We start from the raw sequence: 27,700 nt of genomic DNA, 5'->3' as shown, positions 1-27,700 counted from the left end.
GGTTATGATGTCATACTGCTGCCAGGGGGATGAGGGTTATGATGTCACACGGCTAGAAGGAGCCAAGACCCCAGTTCAGGTCTGTGTGACTCTGGACTGGGTTGAATGCTGTCCCCCAAATTCATGTCCACCCAGAACTTCCGAATGTGATCTTACAAGAAGAAAGGAAGAGACCCAGGGAGAGAAGGCCACGGGACGATGGGGGCAGATATGGGTGACGTGTCTACAAGCCAAGGGACACCCAGGACTGGCAGACACAGAAGCCGGGAGAGAGGCCTGGCACAGATGCCCCTTCACAGCCTCAGATGGAACCAATTCTGCCCCCAGCTTGATTTCAGACTCCCACCTCCAGAGCTGTGAGAGAGTAAATTTCTGTCGTTTTAACCACTCAGTTTGTGGTACTTTGTTACAGCAGCTTTAGGAAACTGATACGGACTCTGAAGGCGCATCTCTAGTCCCCTGCTGTGTGGTACAGCAGTGCCCGGGAGTGTGGGTTTAGATTCTGGTAACCTGAATTTACCAGCCTCGTTGGTTACTTTTTATGTGAAATTCAGCAAACGAATTACTCTTGAAGATCCACTTTGCTCACCTGTCCCGTGGGAATGAGTGTGACCATACCTGCCTCATTGGCTGTGGGAGGGTTATTATTCTCTTTTTGCTTCAATACTTATTTATTTTAAGAGGAAAAATCCACAGATAAAAATGTTGGATAAAGCATAGTCTTTGCTTTTAATGAGTTTCTGGTCTAGAGAAAGGACAAGGTAAACAATTGCCCTTATTTCGATGTAGTGAATGTTATTTACAAATATAATGAGACTCTGTCATGTGATGTTGAGTCCCATCTCCTAACACCAGCGTCAAAGAGAAAAGCGAAACTTCTTCCTTGTTCCCAGACAGCGAGAGCTTAGGCAGGGGACCCAGACTTAGCCGTAGGGACACATCCACCAGGATGTTGAAACTGGACAAAGTGAAGCAACAACCTAGGGACAATTAGAATTTGCTCACAGATGCTGCCATGATAGCATCATAACCATGTCCAGGGTAGCTCATGTCCCTTTTCTCTGGCCTTCTAGAACAGCCTTGGTTCCTGTGCATCTTACAAGTGTTGTCCTTCAACCTCCTGTGAGACCCTGCTATCATTTGAACACATCCAAACTTATCCAAGAGGCTCAACCTTATCTTAAAATTCGTGTGGAAGTGCAAGGGACCCCAAACAGCCAAAACTATCTTGACAAAGAAAAGCAAAGGTGGAGCACTCACACTTCGTGATTTCAAGACTTACTACCAAGCTACAGTGATCAACAGAATAGACTTGGAGTCCAGACATAACCCCAAACATCTAAGGTCAATGGATTTTTAGCAAGCGCACTAAGACAATTCAATGAGGAAAGGATAGTCCTTTCAACAAATGGTGCTTGGATCTGGACCCTGGCCTCATGCCATATACAAAAATTAATTCAAAATGAGTCAAGGACCTAAAATACAAGAGTTAAGACCATGACACTTTTAACAGGGAATGTAGGTGTCAACCCTCATGACCTTGGATTAGGCAGTAGTTTCTGAGACATGACACTTAAAGCACAAGCAACCAGAGGAAAAACAGATAAATTGGCCTTCATCAAAATAAAAACTTTTGTGCCTCAGAGGACACTCTCCAGAAATTGAAAAGTCAACCCACAGAATGGGAGAAAATATTTTAAAATCATGTATCTTATAACGTTCTGGTATCCAGCACATACAAAGAACTCTTATAACTCAACCACAGAATGACAAAGAACCCAATTAAAATATGGGCAAAGGATCTGATAGATATTTTTTCAAAGAAGATATCCAGCTGGTCAATAAGCGCCTGCAAGGATGCTCACATCGTTAGTAATTAGGAGAATTGAAGTCAAAGGCACAATGAGATACCCTTTCACATCCGCAAAGATGTCTACACTGAAAAAGCAAAATAATAACATGTTGGCGAGGCTGTGGGGAAACTGGAGCCCTTAGACATTGCTGGTGGGAATGTAACATTGGACAGCTACTTTGGAAAACAGTTTGACAGTACCTCAAGCAGTTAAAATAAGACTCAGCAATCCAACTCCTAGATATATACCTAGGAGAACTGAAGACGTGTCCACACAAAGACTTGTTCACAGATATTCATAGTAGCATTACTCCTAATAGCCCAAGAGAGGGCACAGCCCAGCGCCCACCAGCTGATGAACAGATGAATAAAATGTGGTGTATGCATACACTGGAACACTATTCCATCACAAAAGGAAGGAAGTACTGAACCCTCCCTCAGAAACATTAGGTGAAAGTAGCTGTTTGCAAAAGGAAGATCCCAGTGGGATGGTGTGGAATTTCTCGTCTCCCCAGGGACACCTCAGCTCTGTGCTGAGGGCCTTTCTCAGGGCCACCCAGGTCATACAGGATGATTGTCCGTACTTGAGATCAGCTCTTCAGTGGCTTTCACTCCATCTGTAAAATCCCTTCACAGCTGCACTAGGTCAGTGACTGGGTGACCGGGCTCTGTAGCCTGGCCAGTGACACATCAAAAAGCCATGCAGAGCCGCTCATGTTTTATTTATTTTTTATTGCGTTTTCGCTTCTCATTCCTGGAACTCTGAACACGCCTGGTTTAGGGATTTAGTATGCAGCCAAATCAATGGTTTCTCTCGTTTGGAAACAGAGGTTGCCAGCTGGCCGTTTCAGGTTTCTTGTGTCACTGAGACAAACAGGAAAAAGGGAGAAATAGTTGTTGACGGGGGCAACTGATAAGAGAAATGGGGTTATGAGGACAGAAGAGAGATGGAAGGGGGCCTAGGGAAGGGAGCCTGAGAGGTGTCTCGTTATATCAACAAGTCCAGTGGTAAAATTTGATCAAAGACCAATTATGGTTAATTTGGCGTCAACTTGGCTGGGCCGTGGTGCCCAGATATGTGGTCAAACATTATTCTGGATGTTTCTGTGAGGGTATTTTTGGATGAGCTTAACATTTAAAGCAGTGGACTTTGAGTAAAGCAGATTACCTTCCACAGTGTGGGGTGGGGGGGGGGGGCCTCATCCAATCAGTTAAAGACATGATTGAAACAAACCTGACCTCCCCGTCGGAAGAGGGATTCCTGCAGCAGATGGCATTTGGGCTAGAACCGAAACATCAGCTCTTCCCTGGGTCTCTAGCCCGATGGTCCACGCTGCAGACTTTGGACTTGCCAGCTGCCACAGTTGCATGGGCCAATTCCTTAAAATAAATCTCTTTCCACGTACATGCACATCCTATTGGCTCTGTTTCTCTGGAGAGCCCTGACTAATACAATCCTCTACAGTTAGGACTGGCAAGCTCTCAGGTTCCTCAAGAATAAACACTTGGAAGCCCTCATGTATAAGGACCTCAAGCCATTTGAGATGTTGGCCAAAGGCAAACCAAACACGATGGTAGAAAGAAGTCATAAATATCAGCTTTGGCCTCCTGAGCAGCTGCAGAAATCATGACTGTGGCCTCCACCGGTATTTCATTCCTTGCTGTGTCATATACATATTTATGAGTTAATTAATTTCCATTTCCATTCCTCTCTCTCTTCTCCCTCACTATCATACACAGTTTGTTGGTAGCTGACCGTAATTTATCTCGCAGTTTTCAGAATAGCAAGACCGCACAAGAGTGGCACTTGAGGACGGGGACACCCTGGCGTTGAGGGCAGAGGCAGTTGTAACCATTGAGGTGTTGAGTTGTCGCGGTTGGTGAGGGAGTGAGTGCATTTTTTTGTTTGAAATAAGGAGAGTGGCACTGTGTTAAAGAGAACTGGTTTGTTATCGTTGGAAACGAATGTCAGGGAAGAAAAGTGTGTGTGTGTAAATCTGTTGACGTTGAAGGAATAGATCAGTGGGCATTTGTCATTCCCTGTATCTTGGCAGAATCCCCGAGGTGAGCCGTACTCGTGGCATGATGTGTGCAGCGGTCCCCTACCAAAGCTGAACGGCAAGGATGCTCCCTCTCTCTACCCCTTGGCTGTCTGAGCTTGGGTGCTGCACCTACTCAGGCCCTTCTGGATGCTCCCACCTGGGTCCTTGACTCTTCGACGGGAAGTGACACTTGAATCTGTTCACAGTCACTGTTGTTGACCTGTGCTAGAATCCCGGCCAGACTTTCCATGCAAACACAGAATGCTGCTGCTTCCTGCTCCTTGACCTTCCAGCACTCCCGAGTTCCCGGCAGCCTCCCGAGTCCTCAGTCAGAGCACTCTTTCCTCCCAAATCCGTGCTGATTGCATTAGAACTGATCGCCAGACTTGATCTGTTCCTCCTCTCAGTAGTAATGTATCGGAGGAGGGCAGAAAGCTGAGGCTCCTGATGGTGGACTGGCCACTTACCTGTGAGTCAGGGCCTACACTGAGCCCCTGGGGACACTGAGTGTTTTGTGACCTTAAGTAAGCCTCCCCAGCTCCCTCTGCCCCAGTTCCTTTCTTTCGGCCAGAGGACGGCGGAAACTGTCGGACACTCTTTCTCACAGGATCTCGTGTTCCAGGGAAATCATATAAAAGAAGAAAGTGAAAACTGATCGTCTACTTTATTTTGTAGGATTTTGCCAACACATTCTGTTGAAAATTTTAAAAATCTTCATCATCATCCTGGTTTACAATTGCTTTTTTTAGATAGAAACCCACATATTGAGAATCCAGCCACTGGTCTTAGTTATACTCATTATTATTGATTGTAATCATTGGAGTTTGAGATCATTTATATCCCATTACACAAAACAGTAGAGAGCACGTCCTCTGACCCAAGCAACTTATTTTCTGTGCAGATGGTGGGCCGGGACAGCCCCGAGGCAACACCCCTGCTTGGCACAAACAAGTGCTGGGTCAGCCCAGCGTGGACAATGGGAAAAATCAAGGTTCACAGGTAGGGAAGAAAAAAAAACCAAACTGATGGCCATTACTGTGGCTAATCAATGTGAAAGAAGATATTGACAAGTATGCGTGAGGTACAAGGAGTAATATCACAAACACCCAGGACCAGCCCTCCCGCTTGAGCCCTGGAACCGGACCACAGCTGCTGGAGCCCGTGTTGTCTGCTCTTCCCTGACATCATCCCCCTTCTCCACAAGGTTCCCATATCCTAATTCTGTGTTCGTTATCACTTAATTCCTTTATAATGTTCCCTTGTAGCTATTTATCCTTGAACCATGCATTGCCTAGTCTTGCACATTTTTGAAGTCTCCATAAGAGGTATAACATTCTCGGCAGTCCCCTTTTCTGTTAAGTTTATGTTTGGGATGCATCCGTGGGTGTCGATGCATGTAGCTCTGTGTTATTCATTTTCACCGAGACGTAGAATTCCATTGCGTGAGTACACCATGATCTGTTTACCCACAGGAGGATATTATTTTTTCTCTTTTTTTATTGCTCACATTATTTTAATATTACTTGTACATACATAACAATTATGTGTTATTATTCATAAGTTGTAAACAGTTTCTGATTATGGGATCCAATACATAAAAGATTGAACTGTGAATTGGGTAATTTTCTACATAGATTCTTTGTAAAGCAAAGATTCGAGAGCCAGTTATTGCCAGTCTCCTCCTTCGGCCCATTAGGCCTCGCTCCCTTTAAAAATAGTAACTTTGTTTCTCAAATAATATTTCCTCCCAACTGTGACACCAGCTAGATGTCAACGCCTCAGTGATATCGTCATGTCCTTCGACATAAAAACATCAATTTATGTCAAACATAATTTAACCTAAAGCCGAGTTTCCTTTATTAGAATGATAATGTCGTTTATTGTACGTCTTTTCTTTTACCTTCCTTGATTTTAGTTGTTAAAACAACACCCCACTTCACGTGCTCATTTGTGAAGTGGCAGTGCCGTTACTAATGCGGGTCTGTTCTGAGGAGCGACCTGTGAAGATGGTTTCAAAGCACTTTGTGATGAAGAGAATGTTCTATAAGTGGGTACTGAAAATAATCAAGACATTCATGGATCCAAACAGGCCACAGAAACACCATAGCAACAAATGAACAATAATTGCTGCCTTACAGGCTATTTCCTCAGCGACGCTCTCATGCAATCAGCACTCACGCCGTGTGCTCAGAAGGAGCGCAGGTCAGGTCTGGCTGCCACCATCCATGAAGAGGGTGTGCAGAACCAGACCAAGGTGGGGGCAAGAGGAAAGGTGGGTTTGTTCCCTCATTTCCTTCCTCTCAGCTTCCTGCCCACTTATTCCCTGACATCTCCTCAGCACCGACAGAGATGTGGTAGGTCTGGGCATCCCGCGCGCCAAGCCACTTAATCCAAGTCACCTAATAAGATGTGCTGTGAAGAAACTATCTCTTGCCCCAGAGTTCTTACCTTGATGGACATGCAGCTAAGTCAATGTAACGGATGAGGCTGTGAGAGGATAGTGATGACATGATCCATCTCTCTCTAAGACCACCGTCAATAACGCAGCAATGAGGGCCATGGCTCCCTCAGCCTTGGGAAGTCTGCAAAAGCTAATACAAAATGTGCCATTTCCAAGTTATTTTTGGAAACAGACACAAGGTAGATGTTACCCCCGCCCTGCTTCCCTAAGGCACAGAGGCTGGAAAGGATTCACAGGCTCTGTTGGATTCACCATAATTGGAAACCAAACCCTCAATAACAACCCCAGGAATCCCCAGGAAGATGCCAACATGAGAAGGAAGGATTCCATTTTCGAGAGAAGGCCCTTGGCCTTACCCATCTTGATGACGTGTCGGCTGGCTGGAGATACCCAAGTTAGCGGTACGTGTTCTCCAATGGGGGGAGGACTGTAAGGGGTGGGGCTGCTGAAGATGGCAGAGTCTTCTCTATGGAGTTCTCGAATGGTGTATGCCTCCTGGAAAGACAGAGAAAGAGCGAGTGCAGGAGTCGGGGGGGGGGGGGGGGGGGGGGGGGGGGGAACACTTCCTGTTGCTCCAGCTTCTCTTAGGGACTGGTGGCTGACTTCATTAGACACTTCTGTAGGCTACCACTCTCCCTGTCTCCAAGGTCAGCCAGAATAATTGGTTTCATTAAGGTGTAGATATTTTAGAACTAGTTCCAATGCATTGGGTGATTTTAGAGCTTTTCTTTCCTTTGCCGTCTTTGAAGGATAATCTGGATGCTGGAGGTTTGCTCTCGGGCTTCTCAAACTCTGTTTCCATGGTTACAAAACACCGTGCTCTCCCTGACCCACAATGCATCAGGAGGGACACACTGACTGCCTGGTAACAATTATAGCATTTTCCAAATTTGCAGACCTCCTTAACACTGTCCAAATATTAGAAAGATGCGTGCCCGCCTATTGAGTCTGCTAGCTGGCAATCCTAATTTTGATGTAAGTATTTTGTAGGGAGCAAGGTAAAGCATATTTGCACTATAAATTACAAACATTGAAATGTCATCCCCCAACAAATGGAAATATCAGAGGGAAAGGTTGGAATGCAGGAGAGTGTCAGCAATTGCCGCAGTGGCCCGGGGGGAGTGTTCTCTTGCCCAGCTGAGTCCATTAGCCCAGCTCTCTACCTGGAGAGAGGAAACCCTGTCAGGGAGGCCACATGCTGTGATGGCCCAGGCCAGGCAGCAGATCTGAAAGTGAATCTTTTTCTTACTAGCCATGGATAATTTATTCTCTCCTAACTGCATTCACTTATCTGTGAAAGAAGTCATTTTCATGAGTTTGTTGAGAGGATTAAATGAGATAAGTAAAACATTTAGTACAGTACACATCATGCACTCAGTAAATGATGATCCCTATTTTGTGCGCTATTATTTCAAAAGTCATCGATTCCTGTGATACAAAACAGTGCCGAGTATGTTGGCACACAGGACGTGCTTGATGGGGATATAGAATTAATGAATTGATGACGATGGTGAGGGTGGTGGGGTTGTGGTGGTCATGATGATGAAATTATTGGGGTATAGAAAATGTAAAGCGTTTAAAGTAATTTTGGTTGCATTTGCTCCACTTAATGAGAGAGGTAGTATAGCATAATGGTTACAAGTGGTGGTCCTGGAGCCAGAATGTGTGAATTCAGACCTTGGCATTGCCTCATCGTAAACGTGTAATCCCGAGTGACCTGCTCCACTTTACGGGCCTACGTTTCCTTTCCAGTAAAGTGGAGATGATAATAATAGGTACCTCACTGGGCTGTGGAGAGCACTGAATGCACTAGTATTTGTCAAGGACTTGGACTCGTGCCCAGTGTCCAGAGGACACACAGTACCACGCTGAGGAGCAGGACACTCATGCCACAAGCAGAAAGCAGCCATCCTCTTTACCCCTCACATGCCTCGGAATCTGCTTTGTGAGTTACTTCTTTCCCGCCACCTTGCATGAAGTCTCAGGCTGGTCCTCGTAACTTTTCCAATCACTCTTGAATTATACAAAGACTTCTGGTCACTTTGCAAAGTAGGAACAGCCTTATTTCAGAAATTAAGGTGCCTAGTCCCAAAGGATAATTTACCAATGTACCATGAAGGAGTCTCTCTTGCCCCAGTTTGTGCTGGCTTCAGAGTGAATTTGTAGCTTTTGCCAAGAAGGTTGATGAGGGGCAAGAATCATGAGTTGACTTTTAGCGCCTCCTTTGAAAGCCCCCCATAGGTCTTGCGCCCTGTGTGGGATGCAGGGAGCGGGGGTGGTGTGGAGCTGACACCTCTTATCTCAAGGGCTTAGCTGAAACTGAGATAAGGAGACTCCCATTTTTAACATTGTTATGCATGCAACAAATATGGCGTTATTACTCCTAAAATATATTTTTCTTAAATGATAAATCCTGAATTTCAACCCCTTCATTGGGAGTTGAATCGAATGAGGCACATAAAAATACTAATTTTCAGTTGCCGTATACATCCGTTCCCATTCCAATATAGGGTTGCCAGATTCAGCAAATAAAAATACAGGACATCCAGTTGCATTTAAATTTCAAATAAATAACAAATAATTTTCAGTAAAAGTATGTCCCATGCAATATTTGGGCATATTATAAATATTATTCATTGCTTTTCTGAGATTTAAATGTAACGGATTCCTATATTTTATCTGGCAAGCCATTCCAATAATTGTTTTATCTGAAATAGTTTGAATTTTCAAGCCTGTGTCAATTACACCATTTCAGTTGCAAATAACAGAGTACCCAGGTATAAGTGCCTTACGCAATGAGAAATTATCATCCACAGAATAAGAGAGAGAAGAGGGCGGGCCCATGGTTGGTTAAACACGTGGCTCAGTGATACCAGATCCTGGATCATCCCTCCTCCAGTCCACCTGGCTTCCCTTCATCAGTCGTAGACAGCTCCAATATCATATCCTCCCACACAACATCCCAAGGCAAGAATGGGTGCGACTCGACCCTGGGCGGCCCCGTTTTTAATTAAATGTTTTATTTTGAGATAATTATAGATCCACATGCAGTTATGAGAAGTAATACAGAAAGATCTCAGGTACCCATTACCTAGTTTCTCCCAATGGTAACATCTTTCAAAACTCTAGCACAAGATTACAAACTGGATACTGACATTGATGCAATCCGCCCATAGCATCCCAACCTCCCCAGTTTTATTTGTACTCATTTGTGTGTGTGTGTGTGTTTAGCTCTGTGCGACTTTATCACGTGTAAGGCTCATCAAGATAAAGGACAATTCCAACACCAAAGGACCTCTCACGTTCCCCTTTTATAACCCACCTAAGTTTTCTTGTAACTCGTCCATCCCAAACCCCTGGAAACCACTAACCTGTTCTCCACTTCTCTAATTTTGTCATTTCAAGAATGTTATGTAAGTGGAATCACGCAGTATGTAATCTTTTGGGATTAGCTTTTTTTGCTCAGCATAATTCCCTTAAGACTCATCCAAGTTGTGTAAATGAATAGTTCATTTACTTCTTACTGCTGAGTAGCATTCCATGGTGTGGATTCATGTCCCTGGGATATTCCGTCTTGATTTATTTATAGTGTTTTTGAGTGTATCTCTTTATATAATTTTCTTAGTGGTCACTCTGGGTATTACATTACATTTGTGACTTAGAGTGTATTGGTATTAAGCTTTTATCACTTTGAGTAAAAGGTGAAAACTCGCTTCCATTAGGTCCCTTTACCTTCCTCACTTTTAAATGTCGTTGTCATACGTATCAGATGGTGTTAGAGTTTTTAATTAGGAAATATGATTTACAAAATGAGTGAGGAGGATAATCTATCGTATGTCCTTGCTTCTGTTCTTTTCATTATTTTCCTTCCTTCCTAATGCTACAAGGATTTTTATTTTATCATTTTCCTTCTGTTTAAAGAAGTTCCTTTAGCCATTCATTAAGGTAGATCTCTAATGACAAATTCTTTTGGTTTTCCTTCATCTGAGAATGCTTCTATTTCCCCTTCATTCCCGAAGGATAGTTTCACAGAATATAGGATTTGCAGTTGACACTTCTTGTCTTTCAGCACCAGAAGAGCATACCACTTCTTTCTGGCCTCATGGTTTCAGATGAGAAACCTGCTGTCATTCGAATTGGTGCTCACTTGCAGTGAATGTGTCCTTTCTTTCCGGCTGCTCTCAAGATTTTTGTTTGTCTTGAGTCTTCAGAAGTGTAATTATGGTGTCCTGTCTTGGGTTTCTTGGGGTTTACCCCATGTGGGGTTTGCTCAACCTCTTGAATCTGTTGATTTATGTCTTTCATCACATTTTGGAAGTTTCAGCCATCATTTCTTTGAACATCCTTTCAGCTCCAGTTTTTATCCTTTCTTTGGGACTCCAATAGCACGAATGTTGGATCTTTTGTTATTGTCCCACTGGCTGTTCATTTTTCTCATTCTGTTTTCTCTCTGTTGCTCACGTTGGGTAAATTGGCCTACTCAGTCCTCAGCTTTGCTCTATACTGTCCTCTGTCATCTTCACTCTACTCTTGAGCCCATCATCATTTTAAATTTTTTTATTGTATTTTTCAGTTCTATAATTTCCATTTTGTTCTTTTTCATAACTTCTGTTTTGGGATTGAGATTTTCTATTTTTCCATTTGTTTTAAGAGAATTTTTAATTGCTTATTGAAGCCGTTTTATGGTGGCTTCCAGATAATTCGATATCTTGATTCATCTCCATGTCAACTTCAGTTGACTGGTGTTATTAACATTGTGATTTTCCATAATCTTAGTATGACAGGTGATCTTGTATCCTGAAAATTTTAACTATTGTATTAGGAAACACTGGGTCGTTATTAAATCTTTTATTTTAGCAGGTGGGCACCCTGTTTAGGTTTAAGCACACAGGTCCTGGTCTTCTTTTGTAGACTGTGGTTCTAATGACAATTTAATCTTCAGAGACTTTGTGGTGTTACTATGGTCTGTTGGTTTTTCCTGTGCTGTGAGGCTCCCAGTGGTTTCTGTTGCTACTGCCCAGGGAGGCAGGAGTTTCCCCACACTGGGCCCTGGGCCCCCTAGGTGGGGGCAGGAGTCTCCAGCTCATGGGGGTGAAGAGGCTTCCTGGGCTCGGTGTTTATTGCAGCAGGTTCTCTTGCCTTTGCCACCAGCTGTCCTGTGTCTCTGGGCAGGAGGTGAGTCTCAGGCCTGCTGGAGAAGGTGAGTACTTGCTCTGGTCACTTATTATCACCAAGGTTTTGAGTGGCCCCTCTCCCTGGTGTGTGTTGCTGGGCATGTCTGGTGTTGGTCGTCGGATTCCACCAATCTAGGGGAGGAATGGACCTCCCTGGGTTGCTTTCTGCTACTAGGTTGGGGTAAGAAAATGCTCGGCCTTGGTTGCCTTCCTCTGTTGGATGGTGGGTTGTAGGATGCCTTGTTATCACTTTGTCCCTAGGTACTGGGGTCCCTAACCAGGTGACTTCCCTCTTTCCACCTTCTAGAGCTCTCCTTCAGTTGCCTGTTACATTATTTCCAGGGTTTACAGTTGTGCTTTGCAGGGAGCAGCAGGGAGAAATGGGTCTACATCATCTTGCCTAGACTGGAAGTCCTCATTGGGCCCCTTTTTATGGGGTGAACTGCGTCATAAAGTCCCCAGCAGACGTTCCCTTAAATATCACGGGCCAGCATTGCATGACTACCCACACCTGAACAGATCAGTAGCAAGGGAAATGAAATTTCCCTACAGTAATTAACATTCACTTACTGGGTGCCGGATACCTGAACAAAATCAAGATTCTGTTAGCAAAGAAGGAAAACGTAGAGGGTCAGGCAGCAGTGCCTCCCACAAAGTGTGTTACTTCACCATGTGATGCAAAGAACAATCCTCAACATGTACGTTAGCAATTATTATTGATTCAGAATTTGGGGTAATAGTGTGGCTCTGTTATCTATAAACAAGATTCCCAACAGAAGCAAGTACATGCTAGCTTAGGTTTAAATGCTGGTAAGTCTAGCCAAAAAAGCACTAAACGTAGATTCGTAGACCTGGCTTCAGGCCTTGGCTCTGCCTCTCCATAGCTGTACATGGCAGGAACTTGGGGCTGCAAGTGACAAAACCCAAGTCAAGTTGTTGAAGCCCAGACAAGGAATTTATTGGCTCTTTTAAGTGGCTCATGGTGGGAGGCATGGTGGGCAGCGATCTGTCTTCAGGAACGCCTACTATTACAAAGCAGAGAAAGAAAACACGCTTTCCCATATCCTCAACACCATTCCCAGCAAAGACTCTGGTTAGTCTGACTTGGGCCACAACATTCAGTGTGGCCGAGGGGATTGGATATTCTGACTGGTCCAGCTTGGGGCAGGTGTCCATCCTTGGGACCTTGGGACAGGGATGGAGAGAGGATTAGCTCAACTGGAACCACTGGACTGTGTGGGGTTAATTGTGAGAAGACTCAAATGGGATTTTACACAAAAGAGAACTTAATAAATAAAGGCAATGTAAGTGTAAGAGCACGTAAAAGGACCGTGTTATCACCAAGCTCCATCCATTCATTCAGCATGCATTTACTGAGGACGTACCCTGGCCCTGGGTATCTAGACACTAGTAGAAATAATTTCCATGCCGGTAGGACTTTGTTTTGCTCATTGATTTATCTCTTGTGCCTGGAACAGAGACTGAAACATAGCAGAAACTTAACAAATAGTCATGGAGTTAGCAAATGAAAAACCAGCATTATCTACAGTGCATAGTATCTGTTATCATACATGCATCCTATGACTGTGGGCTCCTTGAGGTAGCAGTGGTGTCTCCAGGGCCTGGCCCATAAAAGGTCCTCAAGGCACGCTTGTTTATGAGTGAATGAGTGAATCGGTAGAATACCCTCCTATGTCCCAACACTTTCATTTTGTAGATGACAGAACTCGGGCCCTGAGGTGAGGTGTTTCTTTAATTTGGGTTCGCATGTTTGGGGGTCCTCATGCATTCTTCTCATGTCAGTGTTGTCTGTCTGAGATTTAGTTGTCCTAGAAGGCAGTGACCTTGTCTGTCAAATCAGGTTCATTTCTTGCAATTCAGTCGTGGTGCTTGGGAATTTCCAGATTGAGGGGGAAGAGTGCAAGAACAAAAGAGCAGGCTTCCTTCATGCAGTGAGGAGGAAGGAAAGCATGGTGGTCAAGAGGACGGGCTCTGCTCTCATAGGGTCCACTTACCATGTGACATTGGGCAAGTTATTCACCTCTGGGTACCTCGTGTTCCTCACTGTGAAGTGGAGGATGGTAACTGTGCAGGGCAAGAGGAGGTGTGAGAGACCTCACTGGAGTGCCTTGCTCAGGGACAGTGCCCAGTGAATAGCTGCCGCTCTTTCCATGCTGCTGCAGGTACCCCCAAGAAGGTTCAGCTCTTCCTCTTGGTCCACTTGATCTCTGACAGATTAGGCTCTGCATTCTCATAATCTGCCAGTAGTACATCAACTACAGGTTGATGGGATGAAGCTGGCTTAAAGGAAAAATGAGAGATTTGGAGTCTGGCTGGACACCCTTTCTGTGGGCTTTTCCGGTAGATGGATGTGTCTCCCTGGTCCTGTTCCTTCCAGGATCTGTTTCCTCCCTTCCATCCCCCTCAAGTTGTTGTCTGCAAGGAAGCCTGGATCTCAGCTATTTGAAACTACTCAATTAATGGAGAATGTTGGAATCTACTCAACACTAAATCTACTTTATAACTTTTTAATATCTTTCATCTGGTGTCTCAAACTTCTTTAAAAGGAAAAGAATTTCAGCCCTGTCAGATGGCATCAGTAATTACAAAGGACTTTCCTTAAGAAGACACAGTCACTTCTCATCCATAAATTAGTTTTTCCAAGAACCCTGCCTATGATACCTGGGCAAAATTTCTTGAAGACAAATGCTATTATCCACATCAGAGGATGAAGCAGACCTTCAGACACCACTATACTTGTTCCTGTGCCAAATTATGGAATAAATGTCTTACTTTTTGAAGCAGAAAGGAGTTTCAACAGTCTGGCCATATCCAACAGGACAAACTCAACCTTTGTGGTGATCCAGGCAAGTCACTGTTTCCCCTTAAGTAAGAATGACAATCGGTTATGGTTCTGAGTGATATTACACATAATCACTCACTTAATCCTCACAACAACCCCATGGGGAGGGACTATGCTTATCTCCATTTTACATTAATCTTGGAGATAGAGAACCCACGCCACATGCCTCCAGTTACACAACCACGAGACGGGGGGCTGGGGCTCAAGCTGAGGTGATTTCGCTGCAGAGTCTATGCTTTACTGTCTGTGCCGTCTGCTTCCTATTCTAAGGAAGGTCCAGGGTCCGTCTCCTCCTGGCTTGGAAAAGTCCGTAAAATAATAAGTGGGACTAGTGTGCGTGTCTTGAGCAAAATTTGGAATGAGGTTAACATTCAGTCTTTAACAGGTCAATAAATACCCATGTTTCAAAAAGAAAAATCAAGTTTCGATATTGAAAAGGCATTGCTTTTATTTAAATAATAATCTATACCAAGGTTTACAGAAAAAAAAATCCCAGATGATAACAGCAATGCCTACAGCGCCAAGAAAGGCACTACTTATCACGCGCTATCTTTCTCCTCCTAAATAAACTGATCTTTTTACATTCCTTTGGGAAAAATTAACTTTTTCTCTTTTCATCTGCTTACTTACAGTGAATTTTCAGAAGTAACTGTTATACATTGAGCATGAAAGTTAAATATTCACTAAAAATGTGAATGCGTGCCGTGACTGAAACCTTCATACGTGGGGAAATTGGTTGGTGACTGAGTTATTGTGGGGGCTGCTCTTTCGTAAGCACGTTAGACTACGATTGTATTTCCTATAGTGTCAAGCATTCGGGAAATGTTAAGAAGCAGAAATGTGCTAACTTTACGGATTAGTTCCATTCTCTCACCACCCCAGGAGCAATGAGTCCCCTGACAATGAGTGAGACCGGCATGAGGAACATCCTGGTCTTTAGACATCTTTTCACTTCTCTCCTTGCTTATTTTACAAACACTCAGTTCTCACTTTTCAAATTAAGCAAATGATACTCTCACAATGTTATGACCAAATGGAGCACCAAATAAATATAATAGGATAACACAGATCAACAAATTTGTATAGAAACATATGTCAATTGCTCTTTCAAATATGTTCCAAATTTGTGTAGTAGAAGTATATTTAATTTTTGCTTCCAAAAGATTAAAAGTCTTACTCTTTCTTACTGCACCTTTCTTTCAATAACTCTAGGACTTTTTTTTTTTTTTTTGCCTAAATTTAGGTGCCATTTATTGTCTTCACCGTCAGGCTGGAACGCTGTGTTCAGACTGTGCAGCTATCTGGGTCTAGATCGTTGGCTTTCTCGTAGCCTTTATTGGTACTCAAAGGGTGAGGCTGTGCCCTCTGGCTCAGAGTAAACAGAACTGGTGAAATACAGTTACCAAAGATTATGAGGAGCCTGGATAAAACAGGAAGTGATAATAATCTCTACACGTGCTTTTGAGAGTTTAAAATACTTTAAGAAAATTTGAATCATGGCACAGTAAAACTAACCCTCTCAGAGTAAGGATAGAAAGAAAAAGATGGAAAATGGGTGACATTGTCTGGAAGACGTGCCTGTGGAGCAGACCACCAACAGACAGAGGTTTTGTTTTACCAGTGTCCTCCCTTTCCTGAAAAGAAAAAAAATTGTTTAAAACATTGTGCAAAAAGACAGCATTTATTAAAGAGAAGTCATCGTTTCTTTTATTTTCCCCTTCCCTTCCCTCCAACTTTCTGAAAAGACCAGACTTGAACAATTTGATGGTCATAAAAATTATTTCAAGTTAATGAGAAATTCAGTTCTTTCCTTGCTGGGGAGACAATCTTGCACATTCTCACATTCTACTATCTTGGCAGGAAGGCTCTGCACGGGCGTGGATGACACCATGATCCAGTGAATCAAGTCCCCCTGGAAGCCTGAAGCCGTCAACCAGACAGTGCTAAGGCGAAAGAGATTCGCGTGGAGGGCAGCATCTTGGTGGAGCCTATTTATAGGCATCTACATGAAGAAGAGGTCAAGGAAATCTTTTTTGGTCAACTCGCCAAAGCTTTCAGTTACATCTAGTTATGATGGGGCATTTAAGTCCGTTGCATTCTGGGAAAACAATTCGACTGACCACAGACCACCAAGTAGCTTTTGGAACTACCCTAGAGAGAATTTCCCGCTTTAGGATGTTAGAGGACTCCAAGAGAACAGAGGCTGTAACTAATCTGACCCTTATCAGGAAGAAATAGTGGGAGATTTAAAGACGAACCACTTGGAGCAGGATGGTTTGGAGGAATCGGTCATGAAATAACCAGATGCAATATTTAAAGGGAAGGAAAAAAAGAGAAATCGAAAAAATAAAGAAAAGAGATGGTCTATGAGTTGATAATTGTCAAAGCTGGGTGGGTATATGTGGGAGTCCATTATACCATTCTCTTTTTTTGGTATATATTTAGGATTTCCAAAAGCAGAAATTTTAGAACCTGCCATGAAAACAAACAAACCGAAAATAACACAATAAGAGAAAGCTGATGAACCAAGAGTTACCGCCATGCACATAGTATTTAAAAATGTGCAGTCGATGGTCAATGCCAAAGAAACAGTTAAAATGGGGAGAGGGATACACAGTTGGATCAGGGTCCTGATGGTTTATATTATCAGTCCATTTGATGTTTTCCTTTATAAAAATAAAAAGACAAAAATAAAAAGTAGAGAAATTCTGAGTGGAAAATTATTTTCAACCTATATTTTTACATCCATCCAAACCATAAAATATGAGGGTTAAAAAAAAAACATTTTTAGGTATACCACTACCTAAAACTATGCCCCTCTGTACCCTCCTTAGACACCACTAAAGGGTGTGCTTCCTCATGGAGAAGATTCAATCTAAGAAAGAGGAAGCCGCAAGATCAAGGAGACTGGTGTCCCACGGGACAGTGGCAGAGGAAGTCCCAGGATGGATTCCTCTGTGCTCAGATGTAGGGAGCAACCAGGCCAGACTGCTCTGCTGTTTCCAAACATGACCCCTACCACCCCTCCACTTTTCCCACTACTCTATTTCAGTGAAATGTCAGGTGAGATGGGAAATCCAACGGGATTGTGAGTCATTGGCCTGGCAGACCTTAATACGACTCCCAGTGAGGTGTCTTTCCCGAAAACAAGTTAACAGGATTCCTAAGCAAATGGGGAATTGGAGCTGTTTTCAAGAAACGATAAAGGGTGCATTCCTCAGGGGCATGCCTGTGGATGAGCAGACTTCCTGACCCAACCAATACAGGTGTATTTGAGAGGGAGGGACCCGAATGGGAGAGAGGACCAGATAGAGGCTGTCTGGAGCCCCCGCTCTCCTACCATCTCCATGAGGAAGATGGCTCATTTCACTATGCCCCACGGACTCTATGGAGAGTAGCCAAGAGTGGGCCATCATGTTGGTGCTCCATCCAAGAAGACTACCTGCTGGGTGAAGAGAGCCCAGCAGCAAGAGCCATGGGGTGTGCAGACTCAGGCAGGAGGTATCATGCCAGCAGGGGGCTGAGGCTGGTGTGGGGACAGGCCAAGTGGCATCGGCTTGCCTACTGGGGAAATGAGCAATGATCCTACCCTGCCCACATGCATACACTGAAGAATTCATACTGTGTCAGCAAGGGACCAGCATTTAGACACCTGTATCGATGTACACCCCAGAAGAACAGCAACCCCCAACTGAATATTAAAATTGCTTCCTCACAAAGTCACAGTCAAACCAGATCCTAGAGATAGGGTCTTAGTGAAGAGCACAGTTATATAGTGGCAAACTTAAGAAGATTCCACAGCACAGAAGAAATAAGAAATATTAACGTTTTTCAAATATATTAAATAAAGGAAAAACAATAAAGGGAATCCCCATCCCTGAAAGAAGAAAGCAGAAAAACAGAGTATATTTTTTTAAATGTTTGAGTTCATTATTTTTGCTGAAGAACACTTCTTTCTGCAAACACCAAATTTGCACATTCCCGTGTGAGATGCATGGATGAAAAGGCAGATTACTAATGGAAAATGAATAATTGAATATCACCTTGCAAAGGATCCGTTTCTTTAGGGGAGCCTGGTGGTGTACTCTCTGGGCCACATTAGGCGTTGGCAGGCGTCACAATGGGACATGAGCCATCATGTGAGAAGTCCTAGAGGACAGGGGAGATCTCTTGAGGATCTGGAAAGAAACAGTGTGACCATCTTTTAAAAGAGGTGGGCTAGGACCTGATTACAGACTGCTCATCTTGGAATGAACATCTGGGAAGATACTGGGACAAATCATTGCATCATTAATTGGCCATCAACTAGGAGGGCAGAAGACACTAGGAAGGAACCAGTAAATGTTTTCTGAAAGGGCAAATGGACTCAGCATAATTCAAGGCCCCACTCTAAGTCTTAAAGTGCAGCATGGCCCCGGGAGATGGGCCTGGGGCTCAAGCACTGTGGGTGCCAGGGAATTTGCTGGCATACGAGTGAACTATCATAGGGCATTGTGAGCCATCCCGTAGTGTCTATAAACAGTGTATTTAGACACAAAACCAATTTCAGCAAATCTTTCCAAATGTGAAGGATAAATGACAGACATATATAATAAGATATGAGATTCGAAGAGCAAACCCTAGCGAGACTGCCCCTGAACAGCTGGAGCAAAGAGCATTCTAGGGCCACACAGGGGGCACCAGTCTCCAGACATGCAGCTATTTGTTGTGTACACCAACCAGAGGGGCCCAGAAATGCAGATGTAACCACAGCAATCACGAGGAGGGCAGGCACATTGCAAAGTGAATGTTGGACAAGAATTGCCCTGTAGCATTTTTATTATTCTGTTTAGTCACAATAAAAAAAAAAATAGCTGACGTTAAGTAGAATTTCTAATCTACCAAATAAGTTTCTAAGCACTTTGATCTTTTAACTCATCTAATCTGGTAACAGGTGGGACTCTTATTATCTCCATTTACAAATGGGGAAACTGAGGCTCTGAGAAGTAAAGCAGTTTTTTCATTGTCATTCAGCCGGTGAGCAGCCAGCAGGAGCACTGTCAGCTAAAATTAAAGAACACAACGGAACTTTCTGTTCTTTAATGTTTCTCCAACTTATTCACATGAACTGTTGATATATCTGACTGACTATAATTAAATATAACATTTTGTGCTAGATCAAATCGTACATTTGCTTTTACTCCAACTTCTAGTATAAAAAAGCAACAGGTATCAGAGAAAATTAAAAAGCATTTTTATAGGAGAATGACACAAAAGTTAAAGACATTCAAGCTATCACTTTCGTTTTTTCCTACACTTGGGAACGTCTGGCCACAGGCTGCCCCGGACCAGGGTTCAGTGCCAGTGAAGCAGGGCCTGAAAACAAGGCTTCTACGATTTGAACTTGGGCACACAGACTAACGTGTTTCTGCAACTCATAGTCTCTCCTGGTAAAGGAATTACGAATCTGGTGCCGGCTGTTGGTTGGCAGAACATGCAGAGGCGGATCCAAGGGCGGAGAGGCACCAGGAGAAGGCAGGTCCGGTCAGGCTTAGAGCATGTCCCTTGCCTCCTCCAGCTCTGGGATATCCCCGGGTGTTGTGCGTGTTACCGTGTGCATCCACATGCGCTGAAATTATCACCCTAACTGGGTAGATAAGCCCCCCAGTGGGGCCTTCGAGCTCACAACCAGCGCTTTCCATGTTTTCGCATCTCCCGGTGGGAGCCCCTGTTGGTGTCCTCCAGGCTGGGAACGGGAGCCGATGGATGAGCACAACACCCACAGCGGGAGATTACACCTGGACATGACTGTGCTCCTTTGCCTTTCCCACATTTTACAACAAAATTTGATAAAAAGGTAGAAGGCACTCCTCGAGGCTCTAGTCACAAAGGGAACCTTCAGAACACACAAAGCAGTTGGAGTTAGATGAAGGCAGACACCTGTCATCATCCCCTGTTAAAATCCAACCAGGTCAATGCTGCCCATCGGTGGCCCCCTACGCCTGGGATGCAGAGTGGGCCAGTGGGTGCTACAGGGGCCGCATGGAAAACTTTTACAAGAGATGCCAAATCATAAACAAATGTTCTTTGAACATAATATTTGAGCTTTTCTTTTACAGACCCTATATTAAACCATCACATTTGATGGCAACATAAGGAAAAGTGTTGATAGTACTAATTACCAGTTCCTGAGAACCTTAAATTCCAGGCACTGTGCATTGTTGTGAGTGCTCCTAACCCTATAAGACAGGAAGCATGATACTCATTTTACAGAAGAAGCAGCTGGAACACAACAAAGTTGGTAGTTTACCCGGATCACACAGCGCCCAACTCACAGCGCTGGAGTGAAACATGAATCCGCCTAATTCCAAAACCCACGTTCGTTCTGGCACACTCTGCTGCAGAAGGTCTCAAACAAGACCTGAAAAATGGGAATGACCGAAGGAAGAACAATTCTTGACGGAGTCAAAGAAAGTGATATTATAAGACAGTACGGGGATTTCCAATTTGAGACCAGGATGGAATAGACACACATCTCCCTATTCCTCCCACTGGGCACAGCAAAAATCCCTGGACATTATATATGAAATAAACATGAAAAGACTCCAAAACATGAAGAGAAAATGCAGACCAGCCAGACACAGTGGTGAGTTCATATATCCTAAACTGGATGTTGGAGAAGCCGGCAACCAGGAATGCCAAAGGGCACAAACAAAAATGTCCCAAGAAGAGCCTGCTCTCTCTGGCCAAAGGGGCAGCCTGGTAGGATACACGACTTTGACACAATCCAGACTCCATGGAGAAATCCAAGGCCTCGTCCCCACCCCCACCAGCAAAGGCTGAGGGGGGAGCCAAGACCAGAATGTCCACCACTGTCTAGTGAGAAGAAGGCCTGACACCATCACAGCCAGGGGGTGGGAGGAGCCTAGCACAGGGCTGGGTACCATCCTTGCACCCCCTCCTTGAAGAAACTGGTTCTTCACCCCCACCTGGCAGTGATGAGACAGTGTCCTCATCTCCCTATCAGTGTGGTATCAAAGGGAGCCTATTAAAGCAGAAGTCGTAAATGAGATCCAGAATCCCATAACAGAATAATCAAAATATTCACACTACAGTAAAAAAATTACTCATCATACCAAGCGCCAGAAAAATCTCAGCTTGAACCAGAAAAGACACTCAACAGATGCCAACATCAAGATGACACAGATGTTGGAATTATTTGACAAAGATTTTAAAGCCACCATCAAAAAGACCCTGCTTCAGTGAACAATTACAAACACATTTGAAACAAATGAAAAAATAGAAACTCTCAGCAAAGAAATAAAAGACACAAAGAAGAGCCAAATGAAAATTTTAGAACTGAAAAATACAATCATTGAAATGAAAAACCTAGTGCAATGGCTCAACAGCAGAATGGAGAGGACAGAGGAAAGAACCAGTGAACTTGAAGGTGGAACAATGGAAATTACCCAATCTGAGCAACAGAGAAAATGGCTGGAGAAAAAAATGGACCGAGCCTCAGGAGCCCGTGGAACTACAACAAAAGGTCAAACTTTCCTGTCCTCAGAGTCCCAGAAGGAGAAGAGAAAGGTGGCGCTGAAAAAGTATTCAAAGAAATGTGGATGAAAAGTTCCCAAATTTAGCAAAAGACACAAACCTACAAATTCAAGAAGCAGAGTAAATCCCCAACTGTATAAACCCAAAAACTGCATGCCAAGACGTCAGAATCAAGCTTCCCTCCAGGGAGGTCACATTGCTAAGTGATAAGAACATTTCCTTTTTTTGTATCAAAGAATGAAGTAATGATATAAATAGTTTCCATGTAAGATGGAATAATTTTCTATGGCACGTCTAAAAGCTTATTAATTGAGCATATGTGACACCTAGTGACCATAAAAAAATATAAATATTATAAAAATAAATCAGTTGCTTTTCAAAGAACAAAATGCAAGAATTCCTGATAAACCATGACTGTGTTTTTTGTCTGTTTTTGATGTTATAGCATGAAGGTAGATGCCCATCTACATTTTAGTCTATGTGATGAGCCAAAACCAAACAGGATATAGTATTTCATTTAAAAATGCATTTGTTGGGCCAGCCCAGTGGTGCAGCAGTTAAGTTCACACTTTCCACTTTGGCGGCCTGGGGTTCGCCAGTTCAGATCCCAGGTGTGGACCTACACACTGCTTATCAAGCCACGCTGTGGCAGGCATCCCACATATAAAATACAGGAAGATGGGCACAGATGTTAGCTCAGGGCCAATCTTCCTCAGCAAAAAGAGGAGGATTGGTGGCAGATGTTAGCTCAGGGCTAATCTTTCTCAAAAAAAAAAAAGAAAACTTTTGGGCTGGCCCCGTGGCCAAGTGGTTAGTTTTGCATGCTCAGCTTCAGTGGCCCAGGGTTTTGCTGGTTCGGATTCTGGGCATGGACATGGCACTGCTCATAAAGCCATGCTGAGGTGGCATCCCACATGCCACAACTAGAAGGACCCACAACTAAAAATATACAACTATGTACCGGGGGGCTTTGGGGAGAAAAAGTAAAAATAAAATTTTTAAAAATGCATTTGTTGACAAATCATGCTTTTATCACATAATCATTTTAAAATAAATTAAATGGAGAGTGTCACTGTTTCAATAGGGATAGATGAAATGTGTCTTTATATATTATAAAAATAATTGTGTTAAAATAAATGTTGTAGTGCAATCTTTAATGATATACTGAACAAAAAACGCTTCTTGAGCTTGAAATTGCTTCTTCATCATGTACCATGCAAAAATGATGGTATGATTTTAAAAATTCTCCCTGGGTCTTGAGATTTTGTATTTCTGTACAAGACGTTTACAAGGGCAGAAGAGGTTAGGAAACTGTGCACATCCTCTTTAATACTGGGCTCCTTCATTTTCCCCACCGCAAACCTTCATTTCTTCATCTCCTTTCTGTGAGGAAGACAGACGTTGCTCAACTAAGAAAGCTCTAATTAAATTAAGATGTGCCCTTTCGGTTTCAGGCCAACTTCCTTTACAGCCCGGTCTTCATACCAACCAGAGAAAACATCGCTGTCCGCCTAGCGCTGACGAGGATGAGCTGCAAGACTGGGAAAGAGGAAGTGGAGACAGGGGATGGGCAGGTCCTCTAACGAGACCAGCTTTGTCTGAAGAAGTAACGGTTGCTACAGTTTTGAGAAACATGAATTTATCAAGGCAAATAATACAGCATTCACACAAACAATGATGGGGTTTGATTTAGGCTCAAGAAGTCGGGACTCTGCGTTGAGTTGAGCTCCCAGGACTGCCCATGGTTATCTCTGCCTACGTGCACACGTGACCCGTGTGTGCTCCACACATGCACAGGAGTTGTTTCATTTCCTTCTTGCATTTGTGTGGGTGTGTTTAATTACACTTTACATCAATGTGAGAAGCAGCGGGGCAGCGTACATTTGCCATCATCTCTACTTCCCGGCTCTGGGGTTCTGGGTGAGCTCTTCGTCCCATCTGGGCCTGATTTCTTCATCTGTAAGGTAGGGTTCCTAACAGTACTTGCCTTTCTTGTCAGAGCAGAAGATAAATTAATATCTATGAAGTACTGAGAACAGTGCCTGTCACATGATAAGCACCATAGAGTATCTATTCTATAAAATAAAAATAGCAGACACCGATCCGTTCATCTCTTGAGACGTTAGAAACATGAGGGTGTAGGGAATCTGAGTCTGGCCCAGGGGGTCTTCCAAAGGGTTTTCTGTAGCGTGGGTCTTTACTTGACTCGGATCTTTGACTTTCCCCTTTCCCCCCAGCCATTTTCCTTTACTATTCCACACACTGCGTGAGCAGTGTAGCTGGAAGTGTCGTGGAGAAAACAGAGTGCCCAGGGAGGAGGGCAGACCAGAACGGGGGATGCATGAGGAGAAGATGCCCCTGCGGGACAGTGTTGGCGACAGGCTACTGTGGGACGGGTGGGCAATGGGCCTCCAGGAAGAAGCTGCCCTGACAGAGTCCAGGGTCTTCTTCCTGCCCAGAGGGCTCCCTGAAGAATGTGCTGGACACGCTGGGGGGGCCCCGAGGAGCAGGGAAGCAGAGTCCACCCCCATCACTGCTCACCTGTCTGTCCTCGGGGCAGACGAAGGAATGACAGACAGCTTCTCCCCTAGTAATAACTCTTCATCTTGTAGAAAAAGCTGTCATTTCCTCTGCCGTTCTCCTCTCCAGACAAAACAACCCTCCTTTGATGTTTTCTCCAGAGAATCCACTCCCTTCTCTAAACTTGAATGAACCATATTAGGAACATGATACGCCATTATTATTTATCTGCTCAAAGCTTTGTCCGAATTTTCAACTTCTCTAGCCTTTGAATGTCATTATAAACTTCGCACATCCTCAGAATTTCCGATGATGAAAAGGTTAACTCTGAAAGCAGTGAAAGGGCAGGGTGGGAACAGGGAGGGGACCATCTTCTTTGGAACGCTGTGTGTTTAAAGGAACGGTTCCCAGTGGTTTCGTCAACATTCCCTCGGATGCTGCGGCCTATCCCCATTACTTGGAGTGATAAATGGGGTTTCCACAGTTTTCTTCCCACCCCTGTTCCCCGGGGAAGGGGCGGGGACTTCTCACTGAGCCTCCAGTGAGCTTGGCACTGCGTGTTTGTATTGCTCAGCTCTCCACTGAAATGTAAAACCTCTTTATTAACGTTGAAAACATATGCTACTTAAATTTTTGAAAAATATCCAAGTAATCCAAGTTGAAAGAAAGACCATCATCAGCCGATGGCTAAAATTAGACCATCTGTACTATGGGGATGATCAGTCCAAAGGGAACCCCCATCTTCAAGTTCTCGATTTCTATTTAAATGTACGATTTAATGCCAGTGCCGGTGAAAACGCAATCCTGTGTAGGATGTGCATGTGCTGAGACAGTCTGTGGGGTTTAAACATCCTGGACCCACTGAGAATCACTTAAATTGCTGAGAATGCATTTATTTGCTCACTCAGGGAAAATGAATTCTAAAAAGCACTTTTCCGTTTCCTGTTTTAAGGTCAACAAGTTTCTGGGGTCTGTGGCTCCCCTCAAGTTAATGCTGTAAATGACATTGTTGAGCTGTCTTTTCCAGTCTACGAAGAAGCTCCGTATTCCATGTCGTTTCCTCCTCGATGCAATCCCGGGAGTTGGCAAAGCAGCGGGAAGCGGTCCTACCGCGTCTGTGAAGAACCGAAAGAGCACTTTCTGAGTGGTACCTGCTTTCCTTTTTAAATATTATTTATGATGATGTATAAACGTTTATTTTTTTAAAAAAGCTAAAAAGCGTTCATAATCCTACAAATATAGGAGAATTTTTGTCTGTTTTCTATTTTGTCTTTCGGTCCTCTTGCGGATGCCTGTGTTAGTTCTCACCAGGATCAGTTGGAGAAGCAGCTGTCAGAGCCGTCTGCGAGCCTCCTGGGGCGGCCGTCACAAAGGGCCATAAATTGGGTGGTTATGTAAAATGAGGGAAATTCAGTGTCTCGTTAGTTCTAGAGGCCAGAGCTTCAAGAGGAAGGCGCAGCAGGGCTGGCTCCTTCCGCCGGCTCTGAGGGAGGCTCGGTTCCTGCCTCTTCCAGCTTCTGGGGGTGGTTGGCTGTGCCCCTTTGCCTGGAGACACAAAGATCACTCCAGGCTCTGCCTCTGTGTATCTGTGTCCAAACTTCCACCTTCTTATAAGGACGCCAGGCATTGGATCAGGGCCCACCCCAATCCATTGGGACCTCATCTTACCTTGATGACATCTGCAGAGACTCTATTTCCAAATAGGTCACACTCACACTCCCGGGGGTAGGGCTTTGACATAGCTTTGCGGGGGGACACCATTTGCCCCACAATGCTGTCTTCTGAGATCCTTACCTGTGAAGGTGATGGGCTGACAGCATTTACTAGAAGTAAATAGGAGAGCTCCAGAGGGTCACCTGACCTTCTTAAATAAAGAGGAAATCCTAAGAAGGGTGGAGCTGACCCCACCCACCACCCCGTCTAAGCAGCGGGCCTCTCCAGGCCCCTACACAAGAGCCCAGAGCCCCATCAATCATCACATCACTGCACTTGCTCATGGGGACCACCCACAGCACCAAAACCCAGGACAGGCCACACCACCAAGACCCAGGACAGGCCACAGCACCAAAACCCTGGACAGGCCACACCACCAAAACACAGTACAGGCCACGCTACCAAAACACAGGACAAGTCACACAACCAAAATGCAGGACAGGTCACGTTGCCAAAACACAGGACAGGCCACGCCAACAAAACACAGTGCAGGCCACACCACCAAAACAAGGACAGGTCACAGCACCAAAACACAGGACAGGTCACAGCACCAAAACACAGCGCAGACCACACCACCAAAACACAGGATAGGCCACACCACCAAAACCCAGGACAGGTCACAGCACCAAAACCCAGGACAGGCCACAGCACCAAAACCCAGGACAGGCCACAGCACCAAAACCCAGGACAGGTCACACCACCAAAACCCTGGACAGGTCACACTACCAAAACCCAGGACAGGCCACAGCACCAAAACCCTGGACAGGTCACACCACCAAAACACAGGACAGGCCACAGCACCAAAACCCTGGACAGGTCACACCACCATAACACGGCGCAGCCCACACCACCAAAACACAGGGTGGCTGTGTGGTCTGGGCCCTCGTTCATTAGATATAAGACAGATTAGGCAAAGCAAACTGGCCTAGGGTCAGAGGGCTTGTGAGGGCCTCAGAACCCCAGAAGAAGACCTTAGTCTGATTGGTTGGGAGCTTTATAAGGTGTTTTCCCTCAGAGCTGTCTTATGGGAAACTGGGTGCTTTCGAGTTCTCCTCTTCATGACGAGACTTCTCCTCCACGACCTGGGGGAGACGGGGCCAGCCCTTCCCAGTGGCAAGCCCGTGACAGGCTGCGCCCGCACTGTTGACCAGGATGCCAGCCTGGCAGGAGGACGAGCATCTCCCCAGGAGGCAGGGGAGGCCCCCGAAAATAGCGGGCCGCCCCGGTCCCCACCCCCGATCCCTGCACAAGCGCTGAGCTGGGGAAGAGGCCCCAGCCGGACTCAGGGTCTGTCAACCACAGTGCTGCCCATGGGGTCCCTCCTGGGGCCTCCCAGGGGCCTTGATGGGATCTGCCTCTCACCAGCCCCTCCTCCGCATGCCTGTTCCTGCCTTAGGATCTGAGCCCTTGACCGACTGTCCCACTCTCAGGGACCCTCTCCCCCATACTCCAGACCTGCTGGTGGCTGGTTTCATTTCATCCTTCAGGACTGAGCTCAGATGTCCCCCCTCCCTCAGCATAGTCTGCTTCCTTCCCTCG

Source organism: Equus quagga, chromosome 9 (assembly GCF_021613505.1).
Source record: "Equus quagga isolate Etosha38 chromosome 9, UCLA_HA_Equagga_1.0, whole genome shotgun sequence".
Taxonomy (NCBI): Eukaryota; Metazoa; Chordata; class Mammalia; order Perissodactyla; family Equidae; genus Equus; species Equus quagga.
The sequence above is the reverse complement of the archived record's forward strand: the minus strand, read 5'-3'. Positions refer to the sequence as shown.